The sequence below is a fragment of the Notamacropus eugenii genome, chromosome 2, assembly GCF_028372415.1.
Source record: "Notamacropus eugenii isolate mMacEug1 chromosome 2, mMacEug1.pri_v2, whole genome shotgun sequence".
NCBI classification, from domain to species: Eukaryota; Metazoa; Chordata; class Mammalia; order Diprotodontia; family Macropodidae; genus Notamacropus; species Notamacropus eugenii.
In genome coordinates, this window is record NC_092873.1 from 47,005,578 (window position 1) to 47,021,540 (window position 15,963).

A 15,963-nucleotide genomic window follows, 5' to 3' on the forward strand; every position below is an offset into this window, starting at 1 on the left:
TGCCAATAAACTGGAAAATTGGAAGTTTCTAGCCTGAAATAGAAGATTCCAGGTAAAGAGAGGGAGTGTCTGGAAACGTATCAGAACAGGAATAAAAGGGGACTAGGTAGAAGGAGGGGAAATGTAGAGAACACACAGACCATAGGATGAAGAAATGCTAGATCAGAAACTTAGATATAAAGAAGAAATATGAGAAGGTATCTCCCTCCCTTCTTTGCAGAGGGGACAATAGGTATGGAATATTCTCATTTTCTATCTGTACGACCTTGGGCAAGTCACTTAACCTTTCTGGGCCTCAGTTTCCCCATCTATAAAATAGTGTGTGTATGTGTATGTGTGAAATTAAAGAGTCTCTGAAATCCTTCCTACTCAAGATTTATGAACGTATAATAAAATATCAGACTTTTAAAACAGAATGGGAATTCACTACCCTTTTTAGTAATTAAGGTGGCAAATTTTAATCTGAGGTTCATGCTTGCTTTAAAAAAAATGTATATATATATACACACACACATACACATAGGTATAATAGATATAGATTGATATTTGATTTTAATATAATTGCTTTTATCATCTTATGCATTTTATTTATTTAAAAACATGGTTAATAGGCTTCACTCCATGGTCAGAGGTGTCCAGGACACAAAAAGGGGAAGAACCCCTAAATGAGGGATTTTTCTCCCACGGGGGAGGGATGTATTTGATGTTAAAATAGCTATGTTAAAAATAAATATTAATAAATATTTTAAGCCTATTGAAGAAGAATTTTTTTTAAAAAAAAGGAAGAAAGGCTGTGTCAGAAAAATGTCCTTTTTTTGGACTCTGAAATCCACAAACAGAAGTTGGCTTAGAATATAGAGAGACTGAGCACTGGAGCTGGCAGTGCAAGCTTTCTATGTGTTAGGAAGGTCTTGACCTTGAGGAAAGTCAGAATGGACTGAAATGTTTAACCCTGAGCTTATCACTGGTGTACAGACACCGACCATCAGGGCATGCTCCCTGTATAGGACCTGGCTGGGGAGCTTGAAATCATCCAGACATCTGTTCAGATCCTTTCCCTCTTTTCCTGCCCCCTCCCCTTCTGTATAATTCCTTTGGCCAGCAGGAGTCATGACCCCACTAATGCTTTAGCAACAAGCCTCTGGGGACATGAAGGACTAGCAACTGCTGTCTATTACAGAAGAGACAGACAAGGCTATCTGTCAATGTCCAATGGTAAATATGCAAATCCTGCCTACTTCTAGGACCAGTCCTTGGTCAGCAACCTTAAGGTCCTGGTTACTGATCAGAGGAGGATACCGAGAGCTGATCCTTCATACCCCTTCTTATCCTTTCACAAAATGCATGACCCCTTCTTTGCTCAAGAAGACACTAAAAGCAGCTCCTACTCTCCAAAGAGGCCTGGGATTTCTCTCCTCTTTCAATCCCATAGCATCCTATGCTTCCAAACTCAATGTACATATGAAGGGTTGGAGTTAGAGGACTTGAGTTTGATGCTTGGTTGTTACTTCTTTTCTGCATTCGCCTAAGAGCATCTCCTCCCCTAAACCCAGCACAGTGCGGTTATTTAATCTGCCCTCAAGCAGTTACTAGCTGTGTGATCCTGGACAGCTCACTTACCTTTGTTTGCCACAATTTCCTCTTCTGTCAAATGTGCTGGAAAAAGAAATGGCAAACCACTCCAGTGTCTTTGCAAAGAAAACCTCAAATGGAGTCATGAAGGGTCAGGTATGACTGAAACAACTGAAAAACAAAAATGTGTTCTTTAAAGAAAGGAAGAAGGAAGGAAAGAAAAAAGGAAGAGAGAAAGAAAGGAAGGAAGGAAGAGAAAGAAAGTAGAGAGGAAGGAAAAAGACAAAGGAAGTTGGAAGAATGAGGAGGGAGGAAAGTTAGAGAAAAGAAAGAAAGGAGGGAAGAATGGAGAGAAGAAAGGAAGAAATGTTAAGGTGTTTTTTGAGTCCCCCTTTCTTAGGGACTGACCATTCCCTATCCCAGGAAAACTTTTCTAGGACAACTCTGAGTCTACTACATGCTTCCATACTGGCCCCCAGAATGATTACTCAGAGGAAGGGAAGCTATGCTGGGACATTCTCCCTTTCCCAGTTGCAATCTCCATTTCAGGGCTTACTTATACTCTCGTCTCTCTTTTTCTACACTCAGGCAAAGATCAATTACCTCCTCTCTCTGCACTTTGTGCCCGTTTAATCTCTCCTATTTTGTTTCTGACATCTCCAATAATCCATCCCTGACACCCTTCATAGATACAGCAATTACAACCCACAAGGACAGCTCCTGACAGGATGAAGACTATTTGCCCACCATCATCTGAGCTCTCAAGATATTGGACACGACTTCAGGAAATAGAACTGGAAAAAAAAGAGACACTGATAATGGTTCCTATCTACATTCTCCTTCTCTCTTCTTCACCAATACAATGTCTGGAAGGAGAAATGAGAAACTAGAGTGTACTCTGTAACATTTAGATGGTGGTAGAATTGACCTATTTCAAACTTGATTACTGTCTATAGCTAGACCTCAAACAGGACTGCACTGGTTCTTGTATGAGCCAGTCTTAAGGGTCAGTGCCATAGAAGACCTAGAAGTATTTATTTTCCTAATAACTCAGTTTTGTTACTTCTTAGCATTTGATGCCCACTTTTCTCTTAGGAAATTCATGGGAGTCATTTCTGAGGATGGGGATGACTGGTGAGATTGACACTGACAGCTCAAAATAATTATCTTAACATCCAGAATATATCATCTTCTTAAACCTGCCTGAGAGGACAGGTGTGTTAGAATGGAAGTTACTTAAAATGACTATTTCAATCCCTTTTCTTTCTCATAAAATCTTTCTGTGTTGATATATTCGTTAGTTTTACTGAATTATTTGCTTTCTCTTTTTTATTCTTTGTTATAAAGGACAGCTCTCTGAGATGTAGAGTGGGGAGGAATATATTTAGAAATAAGGTGATATAAAAGCAAAGGATATCAATAAAAATTTTACAAAGATATTTTCATGAAAATAACTTTAAAAATTGCACAAGCATCCAGGAAGATGGGAGTTATGCTAAGACTCAGTGGTATCAACACCTTTTATCTTCTCTATAGGTTGCACTGAGTTTCTTTAAACTGAAGAGTCAATGCCTTTTTTTGCTTTCGAGATGTTCCGTGTCACCCACCAGGTGCACCCTCCTGTGTCAAATATCTATGTCAAATGGCACAGAGAGAGCTAGAGTGTCATATGTAAGTAATAGTAAGACCCCATCTGGCTGGACCACAGAGTGTAGGAAGAGGAGAAACATCTTACAAGGGTGAAATAGTTAATTAAGGCCAGATTGTGAACAGGTCTGAGCTCTAAGAGCTGAGACTATTGCAGTTCATTGAGCACAGGAGCAACCTGGTCATTCCTATACTTTAGGAATATCTATGGCAGCTTAGGTCAGATGCCACCATAAGGACTCAGAATTTGGGTCAGAGGTAGGGTAAAAGACCTCTGGGTTCCTTTCTGATTGGACAATTCTGGAATTTCATGATTTCAGGAAGAAGGCAGTAAGAATTAAGATAGAGAGAAGCAAGAAAGATTGTGTTCACCAAATGAGTAAAATAATATTAGGCCAATCATTTGTTTGGCTTTGTCTTACTCTGCCCCATCCCTGGCATCCTATCAATTCCTGCAAAATTATTATGGTTGGATTTTTTTGCTTTTCAAAGAGTTATACTGGTACCTAGTAGGTGTGGGACCAAGAGTAAAGCCGTATCAGCAAGTGTTTATTGAGCACCAACTACGTGTCAGGCACTCTGCTAAGGACTGGGGATGCCAACAAAGACAAAAACAGTCTCTGCTCTCAAGGCATTTGCCACAGCATGCAAATGACTTTGTACCAATGAACTATATATGGGATAAACTGGAGTTCATTAAGGGGGACTGGGAAAGACTTTTTTTGCAAAAGGTAAGATTTTAGCTGAGACTTTAAAGAAGCCAAGAGGTAGAGAGGCATGGGGAACAATCAGTGGAAATGCCCTGAGTCAGCTGGATTATCTAGTCTGAGGACTGGTAAGGAGGCTAGTGTCATTGGATGTTAGAGGAATATAAGGTATAAAAAGGCCAGAAAGGTAAGAAAAAGTCAAGTTATGAAAGGCTTTAAAAGTCAAACAGAGGATTATATATTTGTTCCTGGAGGTAATAGGAAGTGAATGAAGTGTATTGATTGGATGGGTGGTGGGTGACATAAACCTGCACTTTAGGAAGATTACTTTCATATATATGAGTGGAAGATGGACTGGAGTAAGGACAGACTTGAGGCAGGCAGATTCACCATCAGGCTGTTGTAATAATCCATGGATGAGGGGATGAGAGCCTGGACCAGGATGATGCAAATGTCAGAGGAGAAAAGGGGGCTTATAGGAGACATGCAGTAGAATTGGTAGTATGTAGCAAAATACTGGGTGAAGAGGAGTTGTTAAAGAGGGGACATTTAATCTGTGAGCCTGGGTAACTGGAAAGATGATGGAACTGACAGTAACAGGGCAGTTAGAAGAGGGGAGGGTTTGGGGAGCAGTATAATAAGTTCAGTTTTGGACTTAGTGAGTTTTAGATGCCTAGGAGACAGATATCTAGTGAATGAACCAACAGGTCCACCAAACATTATAGTGGGTGTGTTTGTTGCCATGCAGACATTCAGACACAGGTGTTTTCCATGGGAGAAACTACTACCAGGTGTTGGGAGCTGTTCCTGATGAACCAGGAGGGTTGTCTAGCATAAATCAGGGCTTAAAAGTCTGATTCTGACACTTCTTTGTTGTGTGAGCACAGACCAGTCCTATAACCTCCCGAAGCCTCAGCTCCCCCTCTGTAAAATGGGGCTGATAAAAATTGGTAGGTACTTATGTGTGTGTGTGTGTTGTACTCCCCAACAGAATGAGATTAAGAACTGCTTTATGTATTTGTGGCACATAGCTTATATCAATTCATCAATTAGATGTTCCAGGAATTTTACTAAGCACTCAGGATACAAAGAAAACTCAAAGCCATACTTGTCCTCAAGCAGCTTGCATTCTCATGGGGAGGGGACATTGTGCATCAATCAGTATACACGTGAGACATGGGAATAGATAGAATCACATCATGAATGATTGATAAATGTTTGGTGGTTGATTGATTGCATGTATACAATTAGTGCTTGAAGGCTGTCCATTGTTTATTTCTTGTTTTTGATGAGCAACTTGCCTTGCTTTCTGACAACACATCTTTCTAATGATAACCTTTATACTGGTTCTCTAGCTGGTTAAATGTTGCAGCCTGCTCATGCCTATGATCTACCCTTTGGTGACCCACAAATTAAATCCTTGGTTGATTGTGGCATTCCATCACATAATTGGCAGTCTAGTCTCAATACACTTACCCTGTTGATACCAGGCAAATGGGTACATGATTCATTTTGAGGAAGATGATCTCTGCCAGGATACTTGCTAGGGTTCACAGCTATAATGTATCTGATCATCCAAATTCCATGATATTCTCTATCTTAAATTTTATTATGTGTTTCTAGCATCTCCAGAAATACATTGCACAAATTACCTACCTACGCTTTCTGCAGCACAGTCTATGATCAATTTTCATTCCAAGCTACAGGTTGGAGCTTCACTTGCTCCCTGAAATGACACATCTGGAAGAGAATAATTGCTCCCTTGGCAGCATGGCCCCACAGAAAGGAAGGGCTGGCTCAGAGATTCTCCTCCAAATTTTTAAAGTGACTTTCATATGTTTAAAAGAAAAAAAAGTCAGTTATATCTTAGGGAAAATGATAGAAAGGCAGCTAGAGGGATCAGACATTTTTTTTGGCCTCTACCCAGAGGGAAGAACTAGAAGAAATGAGGAGAAATAGTGCAGGGCAGTGAAAAGAGGGACAAATTTGGAGTCTGGAGACTAGTGTTTGCTTCCAGGCTATGACACTTCCTGCTAGAATGAGAACTTATCCAGTCTTTTCTTAGAATCCTCTATTAAGGAGAAACTATTTCCTGAGCAGCACATTGGACAGCTCACATCAATCAGTCAGTTGCAAGCACTTATTAAGTCCCTACTATGCATCAACTTCTGTGCTAAATGCTAAGGTTATGGAGATAAAAAAGAAAGTCATCCCTGTCCTCAAGTAGCTTTCAATCTTTTGGAAGAAACAATGAGTACATATGTAAGTATAATGGGGGTGGGAGTGGTAGGACAATCTATCAATCAGAAGTCCATACACAACTGATTTTTCCCAATCCCAATTGATTTCCAATTTCCAATTCCAATTTCCTAACCCCAGTGGATTAAATCACAAAAAATTAAGGAGCAAGAGTATTCTGAACACTATCCAGTATCCCACTCCTCTTGCCAATAGTTTAGTTTTTCCTTTAAAGGTATGAAAATATAGGTGGTGTTTCAGCTGAGTCAGAAAGGACACCAAGGATTGATTATAAGAGGTAGAGGTGAGGGGGAAGTGTAGTCCAGGAAAAGGAGATAGATAACCAGTAAAAATGCACAGAGAAAAAGCAGTTGGATGGATCCTGGGTGATGGGAAGGGGAGTACAGTTTAATAATTCTGGAAAGGTAAGTTGAGGACAGGTTGTGATAAGCTTCACCCATCAAACAGAGGAATTGAGGTTTAATTCCAGAAGTAAAAGAGAGCCACTGGAGTTCCTTGAGTAGGGGAATGACATAGAAAAACATGGACTTTGAGAGTCCATGGCAGCTGAGTGGAGGATCAATTGGTATTCAGAGTCTTGAGGCCAGGAGTTCCATTGGGAGGCTATTATAATTCTCAAGGGGAGGTTAGGAGGACTTGATTGGGGTATGGGATTTTCCTTATTTGGAAATTTTAAAAAGTTGGAATTGGTTGGCACAGACACAAAATTTTTCAAGCTTGTTCAAACTGATTTGAACTGGTAAAAATCAGTTGGAAATGGATGAATATATTGATTTTGTGGTATTCCTCCTCCCTCCTCCACCACTTTCCCAACAAATAAGCATCTGAAATCACACTTGGGTTGACTCAGTTCTATCCTATGTCTCTGATGGTAATATTCAAGGATAATCTGAGTGAGAGGGTGAAGTAGTTGCTTTTGTAGATTATAGATAAATCCCAGACATTCCTAAATTCCCCTTAATGATATGCTGTGACAGTCTGTCTCATGATTGATTTTATCTGTCCCTCCTTCTTGGAGCTATGTACCTGAATGAAGCCTGGTCAACGTCAGTCAGGCTGATGGTTATTTCATATTGATAACTGAATTCTAAAGTAATTTTAAGGTACTTAGCAATGATGACCAAATTTTATACCCTCCTAAAGGGCAGCAAGATAGATCTTGAGTTCAATTTATGTTTCATTCTGACATGTTGCAGTAAATTGGTGGTTAATCACATTTAGTAGTCTTTAATGATTTGATGGCAATTTGGAAGGAGGCTACTCATGGAATACCTCAGGTATCTGTGCTATTTTTCATTCTTTTTAAAAAAATTCAATTCATTGAATAAAGGAATAAGTGGCATTGTTGGAAGGGTAAATTTGTAGAGGGCAAAAAATGAAGTGGATAATGCCAATGCATTGCATGACCCGGGCAGGATCCAAATTGGTCTCAAATGGGAAAAATGTTGGATGAAATAAAGTAAGGTGAAATTTGATGGGGTCAGATATAAAGTCTTCTACTGAGGTTCAAAAAATCAACTTCACAAGTATAAGTTGGGGGAAGTGTGGCTAGACAGTGGCTCTTGGGTAAAGGACCTAGGAATTTTCATGGATTTAATATGTTCCAGTAGTGTGTCATGTTACATCAGTGGAGACAGAATAGGTAGGATGAGGGAAATGGCAATCTGAGTACCATATTTTAGTAGGAATATTGATGTATTAGAGAGCATCCAGAACAGGAGGACCAGAATGGTAGGTAATCTTGCCATATGAGAATTGACTAAAGTCAACGGGATGTTTAACCTGGAGAAGGAAATACTCAGTGGGTGGAATCAGAACATCTACATGAATTAGAAGAGATTTTGCATGGAGGAAGGATTAGATTTATTGGGTTTGTTTCCAAAGGATAGAACAAAGAACAATGAGCAAAAATTGCAGAAATAAATTTGAGGTTGATACATCACAACGAGAAGCAGTGTTGTATGGTGGATAGAAAGACAGCTTTGGAGCTAGAAGACCCAAATTCAAGTCCCACCTCTGATTCATATTGGTTGTGTGACTGTAGACAAGTCATTAACCTTTCAGTGATCTAGGCTGTTCTCTAAGACTGTAAGTTGCAAAGAAGGCATTGACCTGCCTTGATAGAGAGAGTTTCCTCATCTAGGGATTTACCTACATCTATGAGATCACAGAACCAGTCCCTACTTCTATGTCACACAAGGACCTCAGCAGCCATTTAGTTTAGCCCATACCTGGAAGAAAGCCTCACTGTAGCATTCCTGGCAGATGATATTCTAGCCTCTGCTTGAAGATTTCCAAGGAAAAAGCATCCACCCCCTCTTAAAGAAGATCATCCACTTCCACATTTGGACAGCTCTCATCATCAGGAAGTTTTGCTTAAATCTCTTTCTTTGTGATAGGCACCCATTACTCCCAATCCTGTCTCTGGGGTCATGCTGAAGAAGTTCAATATGATATTGCTAATTAAACAGAAGTTATCATATCTCCTCTGCTTTTTTCTTTATGTAGATCCTTTTCTCCTTCAAACTGTACTCATATTTCATAGACTCAAGGTCCTTCACAACACTGATAGCATATGCAGCATCTGACACTCGTAGTCCCCCACCTCTCCAAAAAAGTAGTAGGTGCTTTTTCTTCCCATTTCTCTCCTTTTGGGCCAACATTGGTCCTTATGACTTGGCAGAGTTCAATTTTGACTGCTTTTTTTCCCATGTATGCTGTAGTGGTCACTGCAATGCGATCCCTATACTGTATATATTATTTTCCTTGTCCTGATTATTTCCCTCTATCAGTTCATATGTTTTATGTTTCTCTGTATTCATCAGTTCTTATAGCACAATGATATTCACTTACATTTCTGTCCCACAGTTTATTTAGACATTGAACATTTTAGTTATTTTCTTAACAGAATTCCAAATTATGTTTCAGAACTGTTTGAACATTAAAAAGATTAACTTGGTTGGCAGATTTCCTCTATTTCCTTTGTCTCTTCAGACAACTCCCATTTTTACTTCTCAGTTTAATTGTTTTCTTTGATATCTTTAGAATTTCTTTTTTAAGAGTTTCTTATCAGTCCTTGACTGCCTTCTCCTCTATAATTTTTTAATTTATTTTTTTCATCAAACACAGATTTATTTTCTTTCATTCTCACTCTCTTCCTCCCACCACTCCTCACTCAGAAAAAAAGAGAGAAGCAAAATCCTATGCATATTCAAAACAAGTTTTCAAATTGGCTATAAATCCATGGCATCCTATTATCTTTACTCAGGACTCTGAAATCTGTTTTCCTTGAATCTAGGGTGTACGTCAGACTACGGCCAATTTTCCTCTCCTCCATCAGTAATTCGAGGAGACAGTGATCATTCCCACCCCATCCCCTGAAATGTTGACATCATTCCTGCCTCAGAAACCAGTTCCTCCTTGTTAGTGAGAATTGAGTCCATTATAGATTTTCCACTAGTTGGTTTCTCCATCTTTTGAAAGATGACTTTATCATTAAAATTTGATCACTAAAGATGTTGTTAGGAGGGGCGGACCCAAGATGGCGGAGTGAAAGCAACAACTCACCTAAGCTCCTGGACAAACTCCTCTGGATATCTCTGAAAGGAGAATCTGACCAAACTTTGGAGGTGTGGAATCCAGTGGGTGACAGACTTTGACAGATTCAGAGCCCAGGTTAGACTGGAAGGTCCATGGGAAGGATCTGTTCCGCGGGGGTAAGCCCCCAGCGCACAGCGCAGCACGGTCAGCGCAGCAGGGTGGAAGGGACCTGAGAAGGCCGAGAGTGGCGGGCGAAACCAGTGGAGCAGGAGACAAGCCAAACCAAGCCGGTGAGAGCCGCTGAGCGCCAGATATCAGCACAGCAGCCCTTGAAACTTTCAGCCTGAAGACTAAACTTCGGTAAGTCACTTACTTGAACTTCCGGGAGCCAGGATGGCGGAGTGATCAGTAAATGCTCTCTCCTCCCCGCTGATGACCGTGAAAGAACCATAAAATATTTCCCCAGATAAATCCTGGATCAGCGGGAACAGCAGAAGGGGGCAAATAGTCTCATAACACCAGAGGCTAGAAAAATAGCAAAGGGGGATTCTTCCTACTGTGGCAGAGGCGATCTGGAAGGACAGACGACCCAGGGCAGAGAAAATTCGCACTGAGACCCAGGCAAGCCTCAGCGCCGGGAGACGAGCCCCAGGAGGGGCGGGAACACGCATTAGCATGTAGGCGTGCCCCAGCCCTTCAGGGGAAAAGGGAAGACCATAGGGAAGCTGGGATCACCATCCCCTGACCTTACCTTTGCCTCAGGTCAGCTGAGGAGCTCTCCTGAGACCAGACCACCCCTCCCACACACCTAACAAGCTAACCCCAGGGTTGATCTGGGAAACAAAAAACAAAAACCTGCTTTTAGCCTCGACACACATCAGCTCAACACAAAGATCTGTACCTTCTGACTGAAAGAACCAGAAGCTACAACACTCAGCCAACATCATGAATCGGAAAAAGCAGATGAAAAGTGAAAAAACCATAGAATCTTTTTATGGGGATAAGGACCAAAACACAAACACCAAAGAGGTCAGAGCTGAGACTGTACTTCCATCTGAAACCTCAGAAGGGACTATGAATTTCTCGCAAGGTCAACTAGATTACCTGGAACAGCTGAAGAAGGAAATAAAAGAAAAACTGGCCAATTATTTTAAAATTATAAAAAAAGAATTCACTGATGAGAACATCACTCTGAAAAGGAAAATTGAACAAATGGAAAAGGAAGTTCAAAAATTAACTGGAGAGAATAATTCCCTAAAAGGAAGAGTTAATCAAACGGAAAAGGAAACCCAAAACCTAATTGGGAAAATTGATCAGATGGAAAAGGAAACACAAAACCTAACTGGGAAAATTGGTCAAATGGAAAAAGAAGTACAAAAATTAAATGGAGAAAATAGCTCCTTAAAGGGAAAAATTGGTCAGATGGAAAAGGAGATGCAAAAGTTAACTGAAGAAAACAATACGATGAAGATTAGAATTGGGCAAGTAGAAACTAATGACTCAATGAGGCAACAAGAATCAGTCAAACAAAATCTAAAGAATGAAAAGATAGAAGAAAATGTAAAATATTTAATTGGAAAAACAACTGACCTGGAAAATAGATCCAGGAGAGAAAATCTAAGAATTATTGGCCTGCCAGAAACCCATGATGAAGAAAAGAGTCTGGACAATATCTTCCAGGAAATCATCAAGGAAAACTGCCCAGAAGTACTAGACCCAGAGGGCAAAATAGTCATCGAAAGAATCCACCGTTCCCCTCCCAAAAGGGATCCCAAACTCAAAACCCCAAGAAATATCGTTGCCAAATTCCAGAGCTATCAAGTGAAGGAGAAAATACTACAAGCAGCCAGAAAGAAACAATTCAAATATCAAGGACATACAGTCAGGATCACACAGGACCTTGCAGCTTCTACATTAAAAGATCGAAAGAATTGGAACCCAATATTCCGTAAGGCAAAGGAGTTGGGACTTCAACCAAGGATCAACTACCCAGCAAAGTTCAGCATAACATTTCAGGCAAGGAGAAAGTCATTCAACGAAATAAAGGATTTCCAGAGCTTCCTGACCAAAACACCAGAACTCAATAGACAATTCGATCTTCAAATGCAGGTCTCCAGAGAATCATAAAAAGGTAAACAGAGGGGAAAAAACAAAAACAAAAACTTGCTACTCAATTAGGGCAAACTGTTTGCCTCCCTATAAGGGAAGATGATACCTGTTAATCTTGAGAACTGTGCAGCTATTATGATAAAAGGGATATATGTAGAGGGAACGAGTATAAAGTAAATAATGTCATGTCAAAAATATGATTTAAGTATGAGAAGGGATTGTAATAGGAGGTGTGAAAAGGGGGAAGCAGAAAATGGCAAATTATATCACAGGAAGAAGTACAAAACTATAGTAGAGGGAAGGAGGGGAGGGAGATGAGCATTGTTTGAGAGGTACTCTTATCTGATTTGTTTAAAGGAGGGAACAATAATCTTAAGGAGATAATCCTAACTAGCTCTATAGGTAGTAGGAGGGGAAGGGGGAAGAAAGGGGAGGGTGGCTAAAAGGGAGGAAAGAAGCAATAAGAGTAAAGGGGAGTAAAAGGGAGGGGGGCTAAAAGAAGGAGGGGAAGGCTGCAGGAGGAGGGGGAGAAAAGTGAATACTATTGAGGAGGGGAAGGGAGATGGGAGAGCTAAAAGCACAAATGGTGGGAAAGAGGTTGGAGGGAAATACACAGATTGTAATCATAACTGTGAATGTGAATGGAATGAACTCTCCCATAAAACGGAGACGGATAGCAGAATGGATTAAAAGCCATAATCCAACAATATGCTGCTTACAAGAAACACATTTGAAACGGGGGGATACACATAGGATAAAGGTCAAAGGATGGAGGAGAATATATTGTGCTTCAGCTCATGTAAGAAAGGCAGGAGTAGCAATCCCAATCTCAGACAAAGCAAAAGCAGAAATAGATCTAATCAAAAGGGATAAGGATGGAAACTACATCCTGCTAAAAGGCACCACAGACAATGAAGCGATATCATTACTAAACATGTATGCTCCAAGTGGTATAGCATCCAAATTCTTAGAGGAGAGGTTGGGGGAGTTGAAGGAAGAAATTGATAGCAAAACTATACTAGTGGGGGACCTCAACCTCCCCCTCTCTGAACTCGATAAATCTAACCTCAGAATAAACAAGAAAGAGGTTAAGGAGGTAAATAAAACTCTGGATAAGGTAGATATGATAGATCTTTGGAGAAAAGATGTTGTTAGCTGTTCTTCTAGAGAGAGAGAGAGAGAGAGAAGAAAGAGGAGAATGTTTCAGAAAATGTCAGTATAGTTGAAGTCTTTCATCACTAAGTCATATCTTTGTCTCAGAAATGACTCTTTCCCAAATTCCTCTTTCTTTCCACATGATCTGTAATATATTTCAAAGACTGAATGTTTCTTGTTTCTCTACTGCTCTCCCACACTGATCTTTCCCCAAATACTCTCAACTGTGCATTCCCTTCTCTGGTTCCCTGACCAGTCTCTAGTGCCAGCTTCATAGCATAACAGATTCCACATCTTCTTTCTTGTATCAAAGGAGAGAGGCCCTTTTTAGAAGACTAGCAATAGACTAAGGGTTACCGTGGGCATTCCTGAGCAGTTGGTACTCAGGTTAGAGCCAGTGACACTGCCTGCTCCAGTAGAGTTAGTTATCATTCACTATTTGGTGGTTTTGTTTCTGTTTTCTGGGTTTTGTGCTATGATTACTGACTGCTTGGTGCTGCTGGCAAAAGACTAGGGCATTACTGCCCTTCTTATTGCTTTTTTTTGTTCCCTATGGATCAGGGAGAACTGACAGTTTACAGTCTCCACCCCACTTCTCCATTTTCCTGAACCAAAACTTTTGTTGACCCCACCAATTTGTGCTTTATCTGGTGCAGTAAATGACTTGGAGTCTGAGAGTTTGGGTGAACCATTTCTTTCCTCAACAGAGGCACAAGAGAAGGTGTACACCTTGACCTCCTATCAAAGTGTGATCAGAGACTCAATAAAAGAAGCTTGCATGGAAATTCCGACCAGTCTGAGAAACTCCCAAACCCACTATGTTGAGTGCTTCTTAAAAATGCCTTGCCTCTAAAGACCAAATCTCGGTTTCAGATCAATCCACCTGAGGGATGTGGAGTGTTAACTCAAGCTTCCCTAGATCTACATCATAGCCTCTTGGCTTTCAACCTCCATCCCAAGACATAGTACAGATATGACTTTCATCTGGCCAAATGTCAGAGATCCTTGTGAGGTGAGATTTGCTCATTTTCTACTGTGATCACTACAGTGACCTTACTTTTGCTCACACTTTGTGCACTTGTGAATAGATATTTGAGTCTACAAACTTTACTTCTGGTTCTTTTCATTACTCTGTCTCCTGTGATCTAGATGTCTCAATCGTCATCTTTCTTCCTTCACTGTATCTACATGATAGCTTAGTGCACATATCTTTCATACCTCTCCCCTCTCCATTTTTGTTAGTTAATAACCCTTGTGATTAGATTTGAGAGAAATCAGGCAAATTCATTCTTGTAAGCCTTTAGGATGTTCTCCATCCCTGGTCAGGAGTCTACTGTCCCTATATTTAAAGTAGGGGTGAGGAACTGGTGGTCTTGAAGCCATATGTGCTCCTCTAGGTCTTTAAGTGTGGCCCTTTGATTGAATCCAAACAAATCCTGATTTGTTCCATGAAATTTGGATTCAGTCAAAGGTCTACACTTGAGGATCTAGAGGGCCACATGTGGCCTCAAGGTTCCAGGTTCCCCACCCCTGGTTTAAGCTATGGTCCAGAATTCTAAGTTTCATTACCAAAGATCAAATTCTTAACCACCTGTTTATTCCCCAAATTACATTTTCTCATCTATATCCCTTGTCTTCAAAGGATAGCAGAGGGAAAAAAATAAAACCTGTGCACCTATGGTCCCCATTTTGTTGCCTAAAATTTTGTAATATCTGACAACACATTTAATGTAGCTTCTTAACAGTCTCATTTGTGCCCATATGAATTGTGAGAAGTGGGTAGTAACTATCATTTTGAGCAGCCTTAGGAAGTTGTCTGTTATGTCTTGTAGACATATTACCAAAGATGCTAGACCTTTCTATCGGATTGACAAGAACTGTCTTGGTCCTCTTGATCAGGGATTCACCAGCTTCTGACTTTGCTTGCTGCTTCTTCAGGCTTTTACCGAATGAACTCTTCTGTGGCTCGAATATATCATTGCTTGGAGGATAAAAAGCTTCTTTCTTGTTAGAAAGTCCTTCAATGTATGTTTTTAAGGCCAAGTATAAAATTGTCCTTATCCTTCTTTTCCTTTTCAGATGATGCTTTTCCACTCTCCAATCTCCTGAAGGGATTACACTCTCTTTCCTGTACTTCTAATCTTGTCTTCCTCTAATGAAGCCATACATCTATGGAACTGAGTTTTTCTTAAAGTCATACTTGATTATCCCTTAATTGTCCTGGAGTGTGATGGGTTGCTACTTGAATTCCTCAACTGCAGGAAGCAGATCATCCTGTACCTGGAACATAGACAACAGCTACAGAAATGTAATTATTCCAAACTCAATGTAAGTCATTAAAGAATTCTATATGTTCTCCATATTAGTTGAGACTTTCAGCCTTGGTTAGTTTTAACTACTTGTAAATGTGCACATCTCAACCCTAAGAGTTTTATTAAGACCTTCATATACTAATGCCTCTTGTTAGCTGGACAGCCACATTCAAATTCCTTTCCTAAAGGACAACAACTCCTCATATCACACTTCGTCTCCTCCCCTCTGCCTCCCAGTTACTTTTTCTTACTTCCCTTGACTTGGCATTTCCTTTTTTGCATGAATCATTTTCTTTACGTCTTTTTTTCCCCTTAATCCTCCTGAATCTTGCTCCTTCTCTTTTAACATTTAACATCCCTTCACAGAAACTAAAAGGATCTGGACCTAGAGACTGTTCTTTAAATTTTCCTCAGTTTCTCAAAATGTCTTTTCTCTTGTTCTTATAAGTTCAATCCCATTCAAATAATGTCTTTCACCTGATTCTATTTCAGCTGCTTTCTCTTCCTCTCCCCTTCCCCCAATCTTCTCCCAAATACGCATGTATGTATTCATCCTTCATTGAAGTGAATCAAAGAAGAGGTAAGTTGAAAACTGAGGCAAGCGTGATGCAGTAGAAAGTCTATTGCATTTGAAATCTAACAACCGAATACTGTGTGCGTAT